Below are 19,655 nucleotides of genomic sequence, written 5' to 3' on the forward strand. Positions count from 1 at the left end.
AGGTGAAGGAGGAGTTGGAATGTGTTAGTGACAAAGAGCTACCCCAAGGGGAAGCCGTCACCACGTACAACATCTGCGTCAGCCCTTTGGTGCCAGAGCTCTTCCAGGACCCCCGAGCGGACATCCAGGTGGGATCCAGCATCCGCAGCAATGTGGGCACAGATGCGACATCAGAGGCAGCTGGAGACCTACAGAGCGTGCCTCCTGTCCTGGCCGGTCCCACGGACACCGAGCTGGCAGCTCCTCCCCTGGCTGGAGCTGATGAGGAAGAGCAGCACCGCGCACCTCTCGCTTCCATGGAACAAGAGCAGAAGGAGGCACCGGCACCACCTTCCCCTGGCTTTGGCGAGCAGGAGGCAGAAACAGAGGCCCAGAGAAAGTAATTTGCTCTGCTCAGCCCCACTGCCTACGAGCTCTTTATGCAGGAAACAGCCAGGCGCTTTGTGAGGGACATTGTGTGCAAAGCTATGTCTGCCATGCAGGAAACAGATGAGCAGCCTCAGGAGCAGGAGGATGTGGCCCAAAGCCATGTGGATGTGTCAAAGACACCAGTGATGCCACTAACACTTGAGGACATGGAGACTCCTATGGCTATAGAGCCTCGAGGAGAGCCCAGCTCAGCCCCTTTCGGCCCGGCAGCAGATGAGGCTGGAGAAGACACGGTGTCTCCCGTGTCTGGAGACCATCAACAGGAGGCCAGCAGAGCCGTTGTCTCCCCAGCACAACATGAGGAGGAAGTTCTGGCTTCAATGACAATGATCCCTGGGGCAGAGTTTGGGATACCTCACCTTGCGCCTGGAGCCCATGATGAAGGTGAAGCAGCAGCTTCACCTTTGACTCAGGGCTCTCAGCCCCAGGTGAGTGACACCCATGTGGCTGGCACTGGGGATCCCAAGGTGCTGGAGGCAGCCCCAGATCCCAAAATGCATGTGCCAGGGACATTGCTGGTGCTCCCTGTGCCATCGTGCTGACATTCCCTCCCTCCCCTGCCTGTGCTCTTGCTCTCCCATCTGGCACCCCTCCTCTGGAGCAAAGGCACTGAAGGAGAGCAGCCCGGGAGGGACCTCCCCAGTCAGCAGCCACCAGCAGCAGCCCCAGGGCCCAGGTGACGGGCCAATGCACCACCCAGCCCTGGTGCTGGTCACAGGGCAGCAGGGGAGAGAGCAGCCCACGGCACAGCACCCACACAGCTACCTGCAGCCCTGGGAGGGACAGGGCTGGGGAGAGCTGGCAGCTCCTGAAGTTCTGCTGTGTGTTTACAGGAGGAGCCAGCAGCCTTCCCTGAGGAGAAGGATGAGGAGGTGAAGGAGGAGTTGGAAAGTGTTAGTGACAAAGAGCTACCCCAAGGGGAAGCCGTCACCACGTACAACATCTGCATCAGCCCTTTGGTGCCAGAGCATTTCCAGGACCCCCGAGCGGACATCCAGGTGGGATCCAGCATCCGCAGCAATGTGGGCACAGATGCGACATCAGAGGCAGCTGGAGACCTGCAGAGCGTGCCTCCTGTCCTGGCCGGTCCCACGGACACCGAGCTGGCAGCTCCTCCCCTGGCTGGAGCTGGTGAGGAAGAGCAGCACCGCGCACCTCTCGCTTCCGTGGAACAAGAGCAGAAGGAGGCACCAGCACCACCTTCCCCTGGCTTTGGCGAGCAAGAGGCAGAAGCAGAGGCCCAGAGAAAGTCATTTGTTCTGCTCAGCCCCACTGCCTACAAGCTCTTTATGCAGGAAACAGCCAGGCGCTTTGTGAGGGACATTGTGTGCAAAGCTATGTCTGCCATGCAGGAAACAGACGAGCAGCCTCAGGAGCAGGAGGATGTGGCCCAAAGCCATGTGGATGTGTCAAAGACACCAGTGATGCCACTAACACTTGAGGACATGGAGACTCCTATGGCTATAGAGCCTCGAGGAGAGCCCAGCTCAGCCCCTTTCGGCCCGGCAGCAGATGAGGCTGGAGAAGACACGGTGTCTCCCGTGTCTGGAGACCATCAACAGGAGGCCAGCAGAGCCGTTGTCTCCCCAGCACAACATGAGGAGGAAGTTCTGGCTTCAATGACAATGATCCCTGGGGCAGAGTCTGGGATACCTCACCTTGCGCCTGGAGCCCATGATGAAGGTGAAGCAGCAGCTTCACCTTTGACTCAGGGCTCTCAGCCCCAGGTGAGTGACACTCACGTGGCCGGCACAGGGGATCCCAAGGTGCTGGAGGCAGCCCCAGATCCCAAAATGCATGTGCCAGGGACATTGCTGGTGCTCCCTGTGCCATCGTGCTGACATTCCCTCCCTCCCCTGCCTGTGCTCTTGCTCTCCCATCTGGCACCCCTCCTCTGGAGCAAAGGCACTGAAGGAGAGCAGCCCGGGAGGGACCTCCCCAGTCAGCAGCCACCAGCAGCAGCCCCAGGGCCCAGGTGACGGGCCAATGCACCACCCAGCACTGGTGCTGGTCACAGGGCAGCAGGGGAGAGAGCAGCCCACGGCACAGCACCCACACAGCTACCTGCAGCCCTGGGAGGGACAGGGCTGGGGAGAGCTGGCAGCTCCTGAAGTTCTGCTGTGTGTTTACAGGAGGAGCCAGCAGCCTTCCCTGAGGAGAAGGATGAGGAGGTGAAGGAGGAGTTGGAAAGTGTTAGTGACAAAGAGCTACCCCAAGGGGAAGCCGTCACCACGTACAACATCTGCATCAGCCCTTTGGTGCCAGAGCTCTTCCAGGACCCCCGAGCGGACATCCAGGTGGGATCCAGCATCCGCAGCAATGTGGGCACAGATGCGACATCAGAGGCAGCTGGAGACCTGCAGAGCGTGCCTCCTGTCCTGGCCGGTCCCACGGACACCGAGCTGGCAGCTCCTCCCCTGGCTGGAGCTGGTGAGGAAGAGCAGCACCGCGCACCTCTCGCTTCCATGGAACAAGAGCAGAAGGAGGCAGCGGCACCACCTTCCCCTGGCTTTGGCGAGCAAGAGGCAGAAGCAGAGGCCCAGAGAAAGTCATTTGTTCTGCTCAGCCCCACTGCCTACGAGCTCTTTATGCAGGAAACAGCCAGGCGCTTTGTGAGGGACATTGTGTGCAAAGCTATGTCTGCCATGCAGGAAACAGATGAGCAGCCTCAGGAGCAGGAGGATGTGGCCCAAAGCCATGTGGATGTGTCAAAGACACCAGTGATGCCACTAACACTTGAGGACATGGAGACTCCTATGGCTATAGAGCCTCGAGGAGAGCCCAGCTCAGCCCCTTTCGCCCCAGCAGCAGATGAGGCTGGAGAAGACACGGTGTCTCCCGTGTCTGGAGACCATCAACAGGAGGCCAGCAGAGCCGTTGTCTCCCCAGCACAACATGAGGAGGAAGTTCTGGCTTCAATGACAATGATCCCTGGGGCAGAGTTTGGGATACCTCACCTTGCGCCTGGAGCCCATGATGAAGGTGAAGCAGCAGCTTCACCTTTGACTCAGGGCTCTCAGCCCCAGGTGAGTGACACCCATGTGGCTGGCACTGGGGATCCCAAGGTGCTGGAGGCAGCCCCAGATCCCAAAATGCATGTGCCAGGGACATTGCTGGTGCTCCCTGTGCCATCGTGCTGACATTCCCTCCCTCCCCTGCCTGTGCTCTTGCTCTCCCATCTGGCACCCCTCCTCTGGAGCAAAGGCACTGAAGGAGAGCAGCCCGGGAGGGACCTCCCCAGTCAGCAGCCACCAGCAGCAGCCCCAGGGCCCAGGTGACGGGCCAATGCACCACCCAGCCCTGGTGCTGGTCACAGGGCAGCAGGGGAGAGAGCAGCCCACGGCACAGCACCCACACAGCTACCTGCAGCCCTGGGAGGGACAGGGCTGGGGAGAGCTGTCAGCTCCTGAAGTTCTGCTGTGTGTTTACAGGAGGAGCCAGCAGCCTTCCCTGAGGAGAAGGATGAGGAGGTGAAGGAGGAGTTGGAAAGTGTTAGTGACAAAGAGCTACCCCAAGGGGAAGCCGTCACCACGTACAACATCTGCGTCAGCCCTTTGGTGCCAGAGCATTTCCAGGACCCCCGAGCGGACATCCAGGTGGGATCCAGCATCCGCAGCAATGTGGGCACAGATGCGACATCAGAGGCAGCTGGAGACCTGCAGAGCGTGCCTCCTGTCCTGGCCGGTCCCACGGACACCGAGCTGGCAGCTCCTCCCCTGGCTGGAGCTGGTGAGGAAGAGCAGCACCGCGCACCTCTAGCTTCCGTGGAACAAGAGCAGAAGGAGGCACCGGCACCACCTTCCCCTGGATTTGGCGAGCAAGAGGCAGAAGCAGAGGCCCAGAGAAAGTCATTTGTTCTGCTCAGCCCCACTGCCTACGAGCTCTTTATGCAGGAAACAGCCAGGCGCTTTGTGAGGGACATTGTGTGCAAAGCTATGTCTGCCGTGCAGGAAACAGATGAGCAGCCTCAGGAGCAGGAGGATGTGGCCCAAAGCCATGTGGATGTGTCAAAGACACCAGTGATGCCACTAACACTTGAGGACATGGAGACTCCTATGGCTATAGAGCCTCGAGGAGAGCCCAGCTCAGCCCCTTTCGGCCCGGCAGCAGATGAGGCTGGAGAAGACACGGTGTCTCCCGTGTCTGGAGACCATCAACAGGAGGCCAGCAGAGCCGTTGTCTCCCCAGCACAACATGAGGAGGAAGTTCTGGCTTCAATGACAATGATCCCTGGGGCAGAGTTTGGGATACCTTACCTTGCGCCTGGAGCCCATGATGAAGGTGAAGCAGCAGCTTCACCTTTGACTCAGGGCTCTCAGCCCCAGGTGAGTGACACCCATGTGGCTGGCACTGGGGATCCCAAGGTGCTGGAGGCAGCCCCAGATCCCAAAATGCATGTGCCAGGGACATTGCTGGTGCTCCCTGTGCCATCGTGCTGACATTCCCTCCCTCCTCTGCCTGTGCTCTTGCTCTCCCATCTGGCACCCCTCCTCTGGAGCAAAGGCACTGAAGGAGAGCAGCCCGGGAGGGACCTCCCCAGTCAGCAGCCACCAGCAGCAGCCCCAGGGCCCAGGTGACAGGCCAATGCACCACCCAGCCCTGGTGCTGGTCACAGGGCAGCAGGGGAGAAAGCAGCCCACGGCACAGCACCCACACAGCTACCTGCAGCCCTGGGAGGGACAGGGCTGGGGAGAGCTGGCAGCTCCTGAAGTTCTGCTGTGTGTTTACAGGAGGAGCCAGCAGCCTTCCCTGAGGAGAAGGATGAGGAGGTGAAGGAGGAGTTGGAAAGTGTTAGTGACAAAGAGCTACCCCAAGGGGAAGCCGTCACCACGTACAACATCTGCATCAGCCCTTTGGTGCCAGAGCTCTTCCAGGACCCCCGAGCGGACATCCAGGTGGGATCCAGCATCCGCAGCAATGTGGGCACAGATGCGACATCAGAGGCAGCTGGAGACCTGCAGAGCGTGCCTCCTGTCCTGGCCGGTCCCACAGACACCGAGCTGGCAGCTCCTCCCCTGGCTGGAGCTGGTGAGGAAGAGCAGCACCGCGCACCTCTAGCTTCCTTGGAACAAGAGCAGAAGGAGGCACCAGCACCACCTTCCCCTGGCTTTGGCGAGCAAGAGGCAGAAGCAGAGGCCCAGAGAAAGTCATTTGTTCTGCTCAGCCCCACTGCCTACGAGCTCTTTATGCAGGAAACAGCCAGGCGCTTTGTGAGGGACATTGTGTGCAAAGCTATGTCTGCCATGCAGGAAACAGATGAGCAGCCTCAGGAGCAGGAGGATGTGGGCCAAAGCCATGTGGATGTGTCAAAGACACCAGTGATGCCACTAACACTTGAGGACATGGAGACTCCTATGGCTATAGAGCCTCGAGGAGAGCCCAGCTCAGCCCCTTTCGGCCCGGCAGCAGATGAGGCTGGAGAAGACACGGTGTCTCCCGTGTCTGGAGACCATCAACAGGAGGCCAGCAGAGCCGTTGTCTCCCCAGCACAACATGAGGAGGAAGTTCTGGCTTCAATGACAATGATCCCTGGGGCAGAGTTTGGGATACCTTACCTTGCGCCTGGAGCCCATGATGAAGGTGAAGCAGCAGCTTCACCTTTGACTCAGGGCTCTCAGCCCCAGGTGAGTGACACCCATGTGGCTGGCACTGGGGATCCCAAGGTGCTGGAGGCAGCCCCAGATCCCAAAATGCATGTGCCAGGGACATTGCTGGTGCTCCCTGTGCCATCGTGCTGACATTCCCTCCCTCCTCTGCCTGTGCTCTTGCTCTCCCATCTGGCACCCCTCCTCTGGAGCAAAGGCACTGAAGGAGAGCAGCCCGGGAGGGACCTCCCCAGTCAGCAGCCACCAGCAGCAGCCCCAGGGCCCAGGTGACAGGCCAATGCACCACCCAGCCCTGGTGCTGGTCACAGGGCAGCAGGGGAGAAAGCAGCCCACGGCACAGCACCCACACAGCTACCTGCAGCCCTGGGAGGGACAGGGCTGGGGAGAGCTGTCAGCTCCTGAAGTTCTGCTGTGTGTTTACAGGAGGAGCCAGCAGCCTTCCCTGAGGAGAAGGATGAGGAGGTGAAGGAGGAGTTGGAAAGTGTTAGTGACAAAGAGCTACCCCAAGGGGAAGCCGTCACCACGTACAACATCTGCATCAGCCCTTTGGTGCCAGAGCTCTTCCAGGACCCCCGAGCGGACATCCAGGTGGGATCCAGCATCCGCAGCAATGTGGGCACAGATGCGACATCAGAGGCAGCTGGAGACCTGCAGAGCGTGCCTCCTGTCCTGGCCGGTCCCACAGACACCGAGCTGGCAGCTCCTCCCCTGGCTGGAGCTGGTGAGGAAGAGCAGCACCGCGCACCTCTCGCTTCCATGGAACAAGAGCAGAAGGAGGCACCGGCACCACCTTCCCCTGGCTTTGGCGAGCAAGAGGCAGAAGCAGAGGCCCAGAGAAAGTCATTTGTTCTGCTCAGCCCCACTGCCTACGAGCTCTTTATGCAGGAAACAGCCAGGCGCTTTGTGAGGGACATTGTGTGCAAAGCTATGTCTGCCATGCAGGAAACAGATGAGCAGCCTCAGGAGCAGGAGGATGTGGGCCAAAGCCATGTGGATGTGTCAAAGACACCAGTGATGCCACTAACACTTGAGGACATGGAGACTCCTATGGCTATAGAGCCTCGAGGAGAGCCCAGCTCAGCCCCTTTCGGCCCGGCAGCAGATGAGGCTGGAGAAGACACGGTGTCTCCCGTGTCTGGAGACCATCAACAGGAGGCCAGCAGAGCCATTCTCTCCCCAGCACAACATGAGGAGGAAGTTCTGGCTTCAATGACAATGATCCCTGGGGCAGAGTTTGGGATACCTCACCTTGCGCCTGGAGCCCATGATGAAGGTGAAGCAGCAGCTTCACCTTTGACTCAGGGCTCTCAGCCCCAGGTGAGTGACACCCATGTGGCTGGCACTGGGGATCCCAAGGTGCTGGAGGCAGCCCCAGATCCCAAAATGCATGTGCCAGGGACATTGCTGGTGCTCCCTGTGCCATCGTGCTGACATTCCCTCCCTCCTCTGCCTGTGCTCTTGCTCTCCCATCTGGCACCCCTCCTCTGGAGCAAAGGCACTGAAGGAGAGCAGCCCGGGAGGGACCTCCCCAGTCAGCAGCCACCAGCAGCAGCCCCAGGGCCCAGGTGACAGGCCAATGCACCACCCAGCCCTGGTGCTGGTCACAGGGCAGCAGGGGAGAAAGCAGCCCACGGCACAGCACCCACACAGCTACCTGCAGCCCTGGGAGGGGCAGGGCTGGGGAGAGCTGTCAGCTCCTGAAGTTCTGCTGTGTGTTTACAGGAGGAGCCAGCAGCCTTCCCTGAGGAGAAGGATGAGGAGGTGAAGGAGGAGTTGGAAAGTGTTAGTGACAAAGAGCTACCCCAAGGGGAAGCCGTCACCACGTACAACATCTGCATCAGCCCTTTGGTGCCAGAGCTCTTCCAGGACCCCCGAGCGGACATCCAGGTGGGATCCAGCATCCGCAGCAATGTGGGCACAGATGCGACATCAGAGGCAGCTGGAGACCTGCAGAGCGTGCCTCCTGTCCTGGCCGGTCCCACAGACACCGAGCTGGCAGCTCCTCCCCTGGCTGGAGCTGGTGAGGAAGAGCAGCACCGCGCACCTCTCGCTTCCATGGAACAAGAGCAGAAGGAGGCACCGGCACCACCTTCCCCTGGCTTTGGCGAGCAAGAGGCAGAAGCAGAGGCCCAGAGAAAGTCATTTGTTCTGCTCAGCCCCACTGCCTACGAGCTCTTTATGCAGGAAACAGCCAGGCGCTTTGTGAGGGACATTGTGTGCAAAGCTATGTCTGCCATGCAGGAAACAGATGAGCAGCCTCAGGAGCAGGAGGATGTGGCCCAAAGCCATGTGGATGTGTCAAAGACACCAGTGATGCCACTAACACTTGAGGACATGGAGACTCCTATGGCTATAGAGCCTCGAGGAGAGCCCAGCTCAGCCCCTTTCGGCCCGGCAGCAGATGAGGCTGGAGAAGACACGGTGTCTCCCGTGTCTGGAGACCATCAACAGGAGGCCAGCAGAGCCATTCTCTCCCCAGCACAACATGAGGAGGAAGTTCTGGCTTCAATGACAATGATCCCTGGGGCAGAGTTTGGGATACCTCACCTTGCGCCTGGAGCCCATGATGAAGGTGAAGCAGCAGCTTCACCTTTGACTCAGGGCTCTCAGCCCCAGGTGAGTGACACCCATGTGGCTGGCACTGGGGATCCCAAGGTGCTGGAGGCAGCCCCAGATCCCAAAATGCATGTGCCAGGGACATTGCTGGTGCTCCCTGTGCCATCGTGCTGACATTCCCTCCCTCCCCTGCCTGTGCTCTTGCTCTCCCATCTGGCACCCCTCCTCTGGAGCAAAGGCACTGAAGGAGAGCAGCCCGGGAGGGACCTCCCCAGTCAGCAGCCACCAGCAGCAGCCCCAGGGCCCAGGTGACGGGCCAATGCACCACCCAGCCCTGGTGCTGGTCACAGGGCAGCAGGGGAGAGAGCAGCCCACGGCACAGCACCCACACAGCTACCTGCAGCCCTGGGAGGGACAGGGCTGGGGAGAGCTGTCAGCTCCTGAAGTTCTGCTGTGTGTTTACAGGAGGAGCCAGCAGCCTTCCCTGAGGAGAAGGATGAGGAGGTGAAGGAGGAGTTGGAAAGTGTTAGTGACAAAGAGCTACCCCAAGGGGAAGCCGTCACCACGTACAACATCTGCGTCAGCCCTTTGGTGCCAGAGCTCTTCCAGGACCCCCGAGCGGACATCCAGGTGGGATCCAGCATCCGCAGCAATGTGGGCACAGATGCGACATCAGAGGCAGCTGGAGACCTGCAGAGCGTGCCTCCTGTCCTGGCCGGTCCCACGGACACCGAGCTGGCAGCTCCTCCCCTGGCTGGAGCTGGTGAGGAAGAGCAGCACCGCGCACCTCTCGCTTCCGTGGAACAAGAGCAGAAGGAGGCACCAGCACCACCTTCCCCTGGCTTTGGCGAGCAAGAGGCAGAAGCAGAGGCCCAGAGAAAGTCATTTGTTCTGCTCAGCCCCACTGCCTACGAGCTCTTTATGCAGGAAACAGCCAGGCGCTTTGTGAGGGACATTGTGTGCAAAGCTATGTCTGCCGTGCAGGAAACAGATGAGCAGCCTCAGGAGCAGGAGGATGTGGGCCAAAGCCATGTGGATGTGTCAAAGACACCAGTGATGCCACTAACACTTGAGGACATGGAGACTCCTATGGCTATAGAGCCTCGAGGAGAGCCCAGCTCAGCCCCTTTCGCCCCAGCAGCAGATGAGGCTGGAGAAGACACGGTGTCTCCCGTGTCTGGAGACCATCAACAGGAGGCCAGCAGAGCCATTCTCTCCCCAGCACAACATGAGGAGGAAGTTCTGGCTTCAATGACAATGATCCCTGGGGCAGAGTTTGGGATACCTCACCTTGCGCCTGGAGCCCATGATGAAGGTGAAGCAGCAGCTTCACCTTTGACTCAGGGCTCTCAGCCCCAGGTGAGTGACACCCATGTGGCTGGCACTGGGGATCCCAAGGTGCTGGAGGCAGCCCCAGATCCCAAAATGCATGTGCCAGGGACATTGCTGGTGCTCCCTGTGCCATCGTGCTGACATTCCCTCCCTCCTCTGCCTGTGCTCTTGCTCTCCCATCTGGCACTCCTCCTCTGGAGCAAAGGCACTGAAGGACAGCAGCCCGGGAGGGACCTCCCCAGTCAGCAGCCAACAGCAGCAGCTCCAGGGCCCAGGTGACAGGCCAATGCACCACCCAGCCCTGGTGCTGGTCACAGGGCAGCAGGGGAGAAAGCAGCCCACGGCACAGCACCCACACAGCTACCTGCAGCCCTGGGAGGGACAGGGCTGAGGAGAGCTGTCAGCTCCTGAAGTTCTGCTGTGTGTTTACAGGAGGAGCCAGCAGCCTTCATTGAGGAGAAGGATGAGGAGGTGAAGGAGGAGTTGGAAAGTGTTAGTGACAAAGAGCTACCCCAAGGGGAAGCCGTCACCATGTACAACATCTGCGTCAGCCCTTTGGTGCCAGAGCTCTTCCAGGACCCCCGAGCGGACATCCAGGTGGGATCCAGCATCCGCAGCAATGTGGGCACAGATGCGACATCAGAGGCAGCTGGAGACCTGCAGAGCGTGCCTCCTGTCCTGGCCGGTCCCACGGACACCGAGCTGGCAGCTTCTCCCCTGGCTGGAGCTGATGAGGAAGAGCAGCACCGCGCACCTCTCGCTTCCGTGGAACAAGAGCAGAAGGAGGCACCGGCACCACCTTCCCCTGGCTTTGGCGAGCAAGAGGCAGAAACAGAGGCCCAGAGAAAGTAATTTGCTCTGCTCAGCCCCACTGCCTACGAGCTCTTTATGCAGGAAACAGCCAGGCGCTTTGTGAGGGACATTGTGTGCAAAGCTATGTCTGCCATGCAGGAAACAGATGAGCAGCCTCAGGAGCAGGAGGATGTGGGCCAAAGCCATGTGGATGTGTCAAAGACACCAGTGATGCCACTAACACTTGAGGACATGGAGACTCCTATGGCTATAGAGCCTCGAGGAGAGCCCAGCTCAGCCCCTTTCGGCCCGGCAGCAGATGAGGCTGGAGAAGACACGGTGTGTCCCGTGTCTGGAGACCATCAACAGGAGGCCAGCAGAGCCGTTGTCTCCCCAGCACAACATGAGGAGGAAGTTCTGGCTTCAATGACAATGATCCCTGGGGCAGAGTCTGGGATACCTCACCTTGCGCCTGGAGCCCATGATGAAGGTGAAGCAGCAGCTTCACCTTTGACTCAGGGCTCTCAGCCCCAGGTGAGTGACACCCACGTGGCCGGCACTGGGGATCCCAAGGTGCTGGAGGCAGCCGCGGATCCCAAAATGCATGTGCCAGGGACATTGCTGGTGCTCCCTGTGCCATCCCGCTGACATTCCCTCCCTCCCCTGCCTGTGCTCTTGCTCTCCCATCTGGCACCCCTCCTCTGGAGCAAAGGTAATGAAGGAGAGCAGCCCGGGAGGGACCTCCCCAGTCAGCAGCCACCAGCAGCAGCCCCAGGGCCCAGGTGACGGGCCAATGCACCACCCAGCCCTGGTGCTGGTCACAGGGCAGCAGGGGAGAAAGCAGCCCACGGCACAGCACCCACACAGCTACCTGCAGCCCTGGGAGGGACAGGGCTGGGGAAAGCTGTCAGCTCCTGAAGTTCTGCTGTTTGTTTACAGGAAGAGCCAGCAGCCTTCCCTGAGGAGAAGGATGAGGAGGTGAAGGAGGAGTTGGAAAGTGTTAGTGACAAAGAGCTACCCCAAGGGGAAGCCGTCACCACGTACAACATCTGCGTCAGCCCTTTGGTGCCAGAGCTCTTCCAGGACCCCCGAGTGGACATCCAGGTGGGATCCAGCATCCGCAGCAATGTGGGCACAGATGCGACATCAGAGGCAGCTGGAGACCTGCAGAGCGTGCCTCCTGTCCTGGCCGGTCCCACGGACACCGAGCTGGCAGCTCCTCCCCTGGCTGGAGCTGATGAGGAAGAGCAGCACCGCGCACCTCTCGCTTCCGTGGAACAAGAGCAGGAGGCACCGGCACCACCCTCCCCTGGCTTTGGCGAGCAGGAGGCAGAAGCAGAGGCCCGGAGAAAGTCATTTGCTCTGCTCAGCCCCACTGCCTACGACCTGTTTATGCTGTTATGCAGGAAACAGCCAGACGCTTTGTGAGGGACATTGTGTGCAAAGCTATGTCTGCCATGCAGGAAACAGACGAGCAGCCTCAGGAGCAGGAGGATGTGGGCCAAAGCCATGTGGATGTGTCAAAGACACCAGTGATGCCACTAACACTTGAGGACATGGAGACTCCTATGGCTATAGAGCCTCGAGGAGAGCCCAGCTCAGCCCCTTTCGGCCTGGCAGCAGATGAGGCTGGAGAAGACATGGTGTCTCCCGTGTCTGGAGACCAAAAGGAAGCCAGAAGAGCCCTTATATCTCTGGCAGAAGACAAGCAGGAAGAAGCAGCTGCCTTGACAGAGATCCCTGGGGCAGAGGGTGAGAAACCCCACCTTGCCGCAGGAACAGATGAACAGACAACATCTGTGGCACAAGAGCAGAAGGAGGCACTGGCATCAGCCTCCCCTGGCTTTGAAGAGCAGGAGGCAGAAGCAGAGGCACCCAGAAAGCCGTTTACCCTGCTCAGCCCTACTGACTCTGAGCTGATACAACCGGAAACAGCCAGGAGCTTTGTGAGAGGCGTCCTGCGCAAGCCTGTGGCTGTCATCCACGAAACGGACGAGCAGCCCCTGGAGCAGCAGGACATTGATGAAAACCATGTGGGTGCACCAATGGCAGCAACGAGGCCTGCAGCAGTTGAGGACACGGAGTCTTCCGCGGCTGCAGAGCTTCAGGTAGAGCCCAGCACAGCCCCTCTTGTCCCAGCAGCAGGTGAGGCTGGAGAAGACATGGTGTCCACTGTGTCTAGAGAACATCAAGAAGAGCCTGTAAAGGCAGATATCTGTCCAGCTGCTGAGGAAGGGAAGCATCACGCACCTCTCGCTGCCGTGGCAAAAGAGAAGCCACCGGCACGAGCTTCCCATGCCTTTAGCAAGCAGAAGGAAGAAGAGGAATCCCAGAGTACGATACTTTCTCTGCTCAGCCCCATAGCCTCTGATTTGGTTCCACAGGAAGTAGCCAGCCACTTTGCAAGGGACATCATTCGCAGGAATTTTGCTATGATCGAGGAAACTATCCAGCAACGTCTGGAAGAGCAGAAAATGGCTGAAGCAGTGCATGTGTCAATGGCAGCAAGGAGACCTGCAGAAGTTCAGCACACCAAGTCTCCTGTGCCAACACTAGCACAGGCCCAGAGAGAGACATCAGCACAGGCCAGGCACCTGCGCACAGACAGACAGGGACCAGGGCAGGCCTGGGCACAAGGACCAGTACCGAGCTGGAGCCAGCAACCACCACAGGCCCCGAGACAGGACCCACAAAGTGTCTTAGTTGTTGACAGAGCTCTGCAGATTGTATTCAGGCGCAAAAAGAGGAAAACACCTGAAGAGCATCAAGGAGAGGCCAGCAGAACCTTTGCCTCCCCGCGATTCTACAGGGATGAAGAGGCAGTGCCTGCAGCAGCTCAGGACACCAAGGAGGAGCCAACTACATCCTCGACTCGAGTGGCACCCAGGCCAGGCTGGTGGCACCGTTTGCGCAAGTTCAACAGTGCCAGGGCCTCCCCTACGTGGGAGAGGACTGAAAGCCAGCAGTGGAAAACCCCCATGAAAATGCAGAAGTGGCAGCCGCAAACACAACGTAACCTGCTACCCGTCTATCCCCGCTCCACCAGCCATACTTGGGGAACCGCCAACCCAAACAAAGCATTGCATGACACCAGTGAGAAACACGTCCAAGAGCAACAACTATCCCGCTTCAGAAGGGCGCTGAAGGCTCTGCGCAGGGCTTTCCGCAGATCCTGAATCAGCCCCCAAGTGGAGACATAGTGCCCCACTGCCAGCTGCAGGCGCGAGGGAGCTGCGCTGAGGACATCGTGCTGCAGCCTGCGCTCGCTGTGGACCCTTTCTCTGAACAATAAACCAGATCCCTTTCCCCCCAGTGCTCGCCTCTGCCTGCTCCAGCTTTTCCCTTGTGTCAGTAGCAGAGAAGCCTGCGGAGCGACCTCTTTCCTTGCAGCACTTCCCAGCTGCTGAGCTTGCAGTCCTGCTGGCTCTTGGCAGCGCATGCTGCCCATGTAGGAAAAGTGCATCCCGATGGGATGAAACAGTGTGTGATGCAGTGGCTCCCACGTCTGGAAGGAACCTTAAAGCTCATCCAGTTCCAACCCCCTGGCAACAGGCAGGGATACCTTCCACTAGAGCAGCTTGCTCCAAGCCCCTGTGTCCAACCTGGCCTTGAACACTACCACGGATGGGGCAGCCACAGCTTCTCTAGGCACCCTGTGCCAGCCCCTCAGCACGCTCACAGGGAAGCGCTTCTGCCTAATGTCTTCATGTGAATCTCCCTCAAAAGCCCCTCTGTGTGGATTCAGCTGAGATAACACCCGAGGTCCCTCCATAAACACCAGCTTTAATGGAACAAATATTCTGTAAATGGTCACCCTCTCCCAGTTAGACTCCACCTGAGCTCTGCGGCTTCATGAGAAATCGAGGTAGGCCTTGTGTTACTCAGCAGCTTTCAAAAAAGAGAGAGAGAGAGAAAGGGGGGGGTGGGGCAGCAGAGAAAGGGGAGAGATCACCAGTCTGCCAATGGGGGTGTTTGGTGTGGAGAGAGTGCCCCAGGGGCTCTCACGTGCCCTTGTTTATTGGCCCCGGTTCCTGCACTTCTGGAAGCTTCTCTCGCCCAGTTCCAGGAGTGACTGACACAGCAGTCAGTCAAGAGAAGCTGCTCCAGGCCCCTCCCCATGACTTCCCTTTCTGCCTTTGGGGACCTTCTGTCGATGCATTCTGTCTCTGCCTTCACAGCCACGGAGCCCGAGCGAGGAAACAGCCAGGCACATGAGGGCAGGGAGGGAAGCGAAGGCCATGCGCGAGCTCACGCTACAGCTTCCCAGACACAGTCTTTAGAGCTGGTTTCCAGCAAGATCAAGTTGTTCTCCGCTTGCTCCAGTTGCACTGCGGAGCTCCGCGTGCCAGCCCCACACAGGGTGGCCGGGAGTGCAAGGTGGTTTCCCAACCCCAAACACAAACCAAGAGCTGTGTGCGCATTCCTGCACAAGTACAGCTGCAGCTTCAGGCCCACCTCCCTGTCCTTCCTCTGCTGCAGCCCTGGGGACACGAGGCCACGGCTCAGGGCAGCTGCAAGACCCCTGCACCCAGTTGGTCGTAAGCTGTAGGATGGGGCCGGGGGGGATTGAGTGGGGTCACCCATCTGCTGCCCATTTACAGTTCTGCTTCTGGAAACACTGCCAGCTTGACAGCAAAGTGGTTCTGGGTGGGGACAACAGGTTTAGGAAGAAGCCCCCTGCTTTTAATTGTCTTCTTCCTCCTTTTTTTGTTTGGTTTTTTTTTGGTGTGGTGTTTTTGTTGTTGTTGTTGCTTTTTCTATTTCCCAGCTTCCTGGGTTAACAGCCTCCTTCTTTCCTCAATGAGCTACAATGGATTTTTGGGGCCCCTGCACAGCCCGGGCCTGGAGCAAGCAGTCCTGCTTCCTCTCAGCTTCCCTTACATCTTTTAGCCTATTGACAGCATCCTGCAGCTCAGCCCCTGCTGCATGAGGACCTGCACCAGGCAGCACTGAGTGCAGCCCTGCCCATTGCGCACCCTCGCCTCAGGAGAGCAGTGCAGGCACTCTCTACACTCCGAGCTCTGCACTGCAGCCTCCCCTCTCATCGGCTCTGTCTGGGTGCCTACGTTGGCCACCGCCGGGGCAGCCAGAGCAGAGCTCCCAGGCCGGGCCCTGGTCATGCGGCCAGTGCTCACCACCCCCCTCACCATCCCGCTCGCCTGCCCGCGCAAACTGCCTCGGCCCGCCCCCTTCCCCCTCCTCTTTGCCTCGCTTCCGGTCGCTCGCGCTCCCTTGGGCGGGTTTTTACCCAGTCAGGGCTGGTGCCGCCCCTCCTGGCTCCGCCCCCTGTGAGTCCCTGCTCGCCTCCGCCGAGCTCCCGGCTCCGGGGCAAGCCCTGTCCGGGATGTGAGGCTCGCTCAGTGGCTTTCGCCGCTCTGAGTTGAGGCTCCTGAGCGCTGAGCTTCCCCCCGCTCCGGTGCTGAGGGCGTCCTCTCTCGAGGTACTCGCCTCAGCAATTCAGCTACTCACCTCAGCAATTGTCAGGGTTGTGCTTCAGGTTAGGATTGCTTCATTCTCCTGTTATTGAAACCTAACTTTTGCTGTATGCACCTCAAAGGAGGATGCCTCAGGCTGTTACAGAACCTCACTCTTTAGTCTGCTTTCACAATGACAGCAAAAGCTGCTGCTTTTTTCCGCACTGAATGTTCGCTATCTCATATCTGTGCGTTAGGGACGGGTGTTCGATCAGAGAGCGAGACAGAAGCAGAAGCCTCAGAAGTTGACGTTTCTCCAAGCTCTTCACCAGCGCCTCAAGTTCCAAAGCAAGGAGAAGACTATGGCAAAGGTGTCGTTTTCTACCTCAGGGATAAAGTTGTGGTTGGAATTGTATTGTGGAACATCTGCAACAGGATGCCTATTGCTCGAAAGGTCAGTACAGGACTAGTGTGCTGAACAGGGAGGCTTGCTTAGGTCAGGGATTTTCATGTGGACAAATCAATCTACCAGTTGAAAATTAGGATGAATAAATGCAGATGCTGTGTCTGGAACGGCGCTGTGCAACATCCAATGGTAGCCCTGCCTCAGGTGAATTATGGGAGATGTCCTTGTGCTTTTCTGCATGTTTGTTCAAAAGTCTTACAAAAGCCACCTTGAGTCAGGTTTATGTTTCAAGCCTTGCCTTTGCAGGGCTGAAATTTCAGGCCTGTAGTAAGTACAGGCAAGAATCACAATGGGCTGAGCATCAGCAAGAAATGTCCTATATTTCTGCTGCTTTTTCTGATGTACAAGTGTCTAAAACAGCCTTAAACTGTCATCCTAGATACCCTGCCATAAAACGTCAGGTTAGGAGCAGCCTTGAGTAGGTGCTTAGGAGTAGGTCTCCATCCCCCATAGTCTGTCTCCATCCTCCAAGGTAAGATCAGCTATACTTAGGTCACTTGTTAACATCTGGAGAATTTCAGTACTTTGAGAGAGATTCCATACCATCTCCAGGTGATCTGTCCCAAAATGAACTATTCTTAGTGGTGGAAGTTTCCATTGGTACCTAATCAGAAGCCTTCAGGATGCACTTTAAACCTATTACTACTTCCATCCCCATGAAAGAGATCCTTTCCTTCCTTCTTGTAGCAGCCATTCCTCTAAATCAGAGGGCCAAGTGTGTACCTTGCCCTCTTCATCTCATCATCTAAAAGGTAGGTTTGCAAGTTTAAGCCACCTATATGGGCTCCTCTAAGTCATGCAAAGAGCCAAGCTTGCTCATCCTCTCAGAGCTGAGGTGAATCACTTGTTGAAGGTACTTGTTCTTCGGATCTGTAAAGGGAAACCCAGGCATCGGAAAGAAATCCTACAGGGGTAGTGAGATTGTTTCAACTCCAGCCTCTAGGCAGATAATAATGTGTTTAAGACTCCCATATAAATTTGGCTGTAGTAAGTACTGTTGTGTTGTGGGCTGCCTAAGTTATCAGCAGAGCTTCAGAGATCTAAGGAATTCATTGTGTTGATGGGTGACAGGTACAGCCTTGCAGCACTGGTACTTTAATGTATGTACAGGTTTTACTGTGTTCTTCCTTCCATCAGATCATCAAAGATGGGGAGGAGCACGATGATCTCACTGAAGTAGCAAAGCTTTTCAACATCCACGAAGACTAAACTCTGGAAAAGAAACACCACAATAGGTGTGAGGAGGGCAGCGGGGGCCACTGTCTGTGTGCACCCCTTCCCCTTCAGACTCCTTCCTCTGAGTACATGAGAATATTGCCAGTCAGCTACAGTTCTGATCTTTGCAGCAATAAAGTCAGACTGTTCTAAGTTAAATAACTTTGTCCTCTAGCTGTGCATTGCTGGCTTTGAAAGGGGAGTATGCTGCACGCTGTTGCCAGGTTTTCCCTCATGTCAGTAGTGGAGAAGCCTGCGGAGCAACCTCTTTCCTTGCAGCACTTCCCAGCTGCTGAGCTTGCAGTCCTGCTGGCTCTTGGCAGCGTGTGCTGCCCATGCAGGAAAAGCGCATCCCGATGGGATGAAACAGTGTGTGATGGAGTGGCTCCCACGTCAGCTGGCTTTTGAAGCCTGCTGCGTGCTGCAGCCCAGTGACCAGAATGAGAGGGATGCAGAAGGGATGTGAGAATAAGGAGCGAGGCTTGGAGCTACTAAGGCCGGAGATAAGGAACTAAATTATGGGAGCAATGGAGGAGGTGCACTTGCACGTGTTTGGAAAGCACAGGCTGAACTGGGTGGGGAGAGCCACTCACGGGAGGTGCTGCACCCAGAGGTATAATGATGTCAGGAGCATGTTATCAGCACTCCAGCCCCCATGTAGGAACTTGGGATCTGTTATCTCGGAGCTGTTGGCTGTGCATGCCAATCCAGCAGGTGCTGTGGCAGGTCGCGTTCGATCTCCCAGCCCATACCCTGCCCCTGCTCCCGCTCCCGCCAGCACTGGGCTGTGGGAGATGTGGGCTTGGGGCCCAAAAGAGCGTAACAACACAGGAGCAGACACTCCGTCTGCCACCGTTGGTGACAATGGCACCCCAGCCACCACTTCAGTCAGAGAGAGCTGTCAGCAGGTGCTGCAGGCTGCTACCTGTGATGGGGAGCCAGGGACCCCACTAGCAGCCAGCAGCACGGCCGGACCCAGCACACAGCAGGGCTGCAGGGGCACAAACAAGAACAGACACTGTCCGTGCAGCCAACAGCAGCAAGGCCCCAGGCACTCAGCCCACACTGAGGAGCGGTGGGCAAGCGGCAGAGCACCTGCCAGCAATGCTGGCAGCGGGCAGCAAGGGCAGCCTCAACAGCAAGTTGCTGGGGCTGCAGCAGACGGTGTTTCCCCTGCGTCTGCCCCCGCTGCCCCACATCAAGATTTCAGAGCAGCCAAAGAGGAGCTGCCTGGCCGGAGCTCCTGAGAAGCACTGGGCACCTCTCCCTCCTATTGCACCGGCATGAGGTTCCCATCGATGCAGGCAGGAATATCTCTCCCCCGCCCCGCGCTCTCCCTCTGCCCTGTCCCTTCCTCTCTCCCCCTCTCTCCCTCGTTCTCTCTTTCATTAATGCGTTCTCCACTTTCCATTATTTATTAACTTCCTTCCTTTGTTTTATTTAGAAAAAACAAATAACAGTGGTTACGTGGAGCTCAGCCCCTCCTGCCCCAGCGCTTTGGGCCAGGCTAAAACTTCCCTGACCTTCTCTCACCTCCTTCTCTTCCTCAGCTGAGGCAGAGGCTCTGCCCCACGGCTGCAACCCCCCCCCCGACACCCCTCACTGCCCCCAGCACATCCCACCTCCCCATTAGTGCTTGCTCTGCACGGCCACCCAGTGCATGGCACAGGAGACATGCCCAAAATGAAGCCCCCAAGCTGCAGTGATGCCTCGGAGGTGGAGGGACTCCATGTCTGGTCCCAGCTCCAGCACAGCCAGAGGGTTTCCTCAGGCAGAGCCAGCGGGGTGGGGGAGTGATGCTCAGACTCGTGGTGAGCAGATGCTCTGCTGCAGGTCTCACAAACC

The sequence above is a fragment of the Psittacula echo genome (genome assembly GCF_963264785.1).
Source record: "Psittacula echo genome assembly, chromosome: 8".
NCBI classification, from domain to species: Eukaryota; Metazoa; Chordata; class Aves; order Psittaciformes; family Psittacidae; genus Psittacula; species Psittacula echo.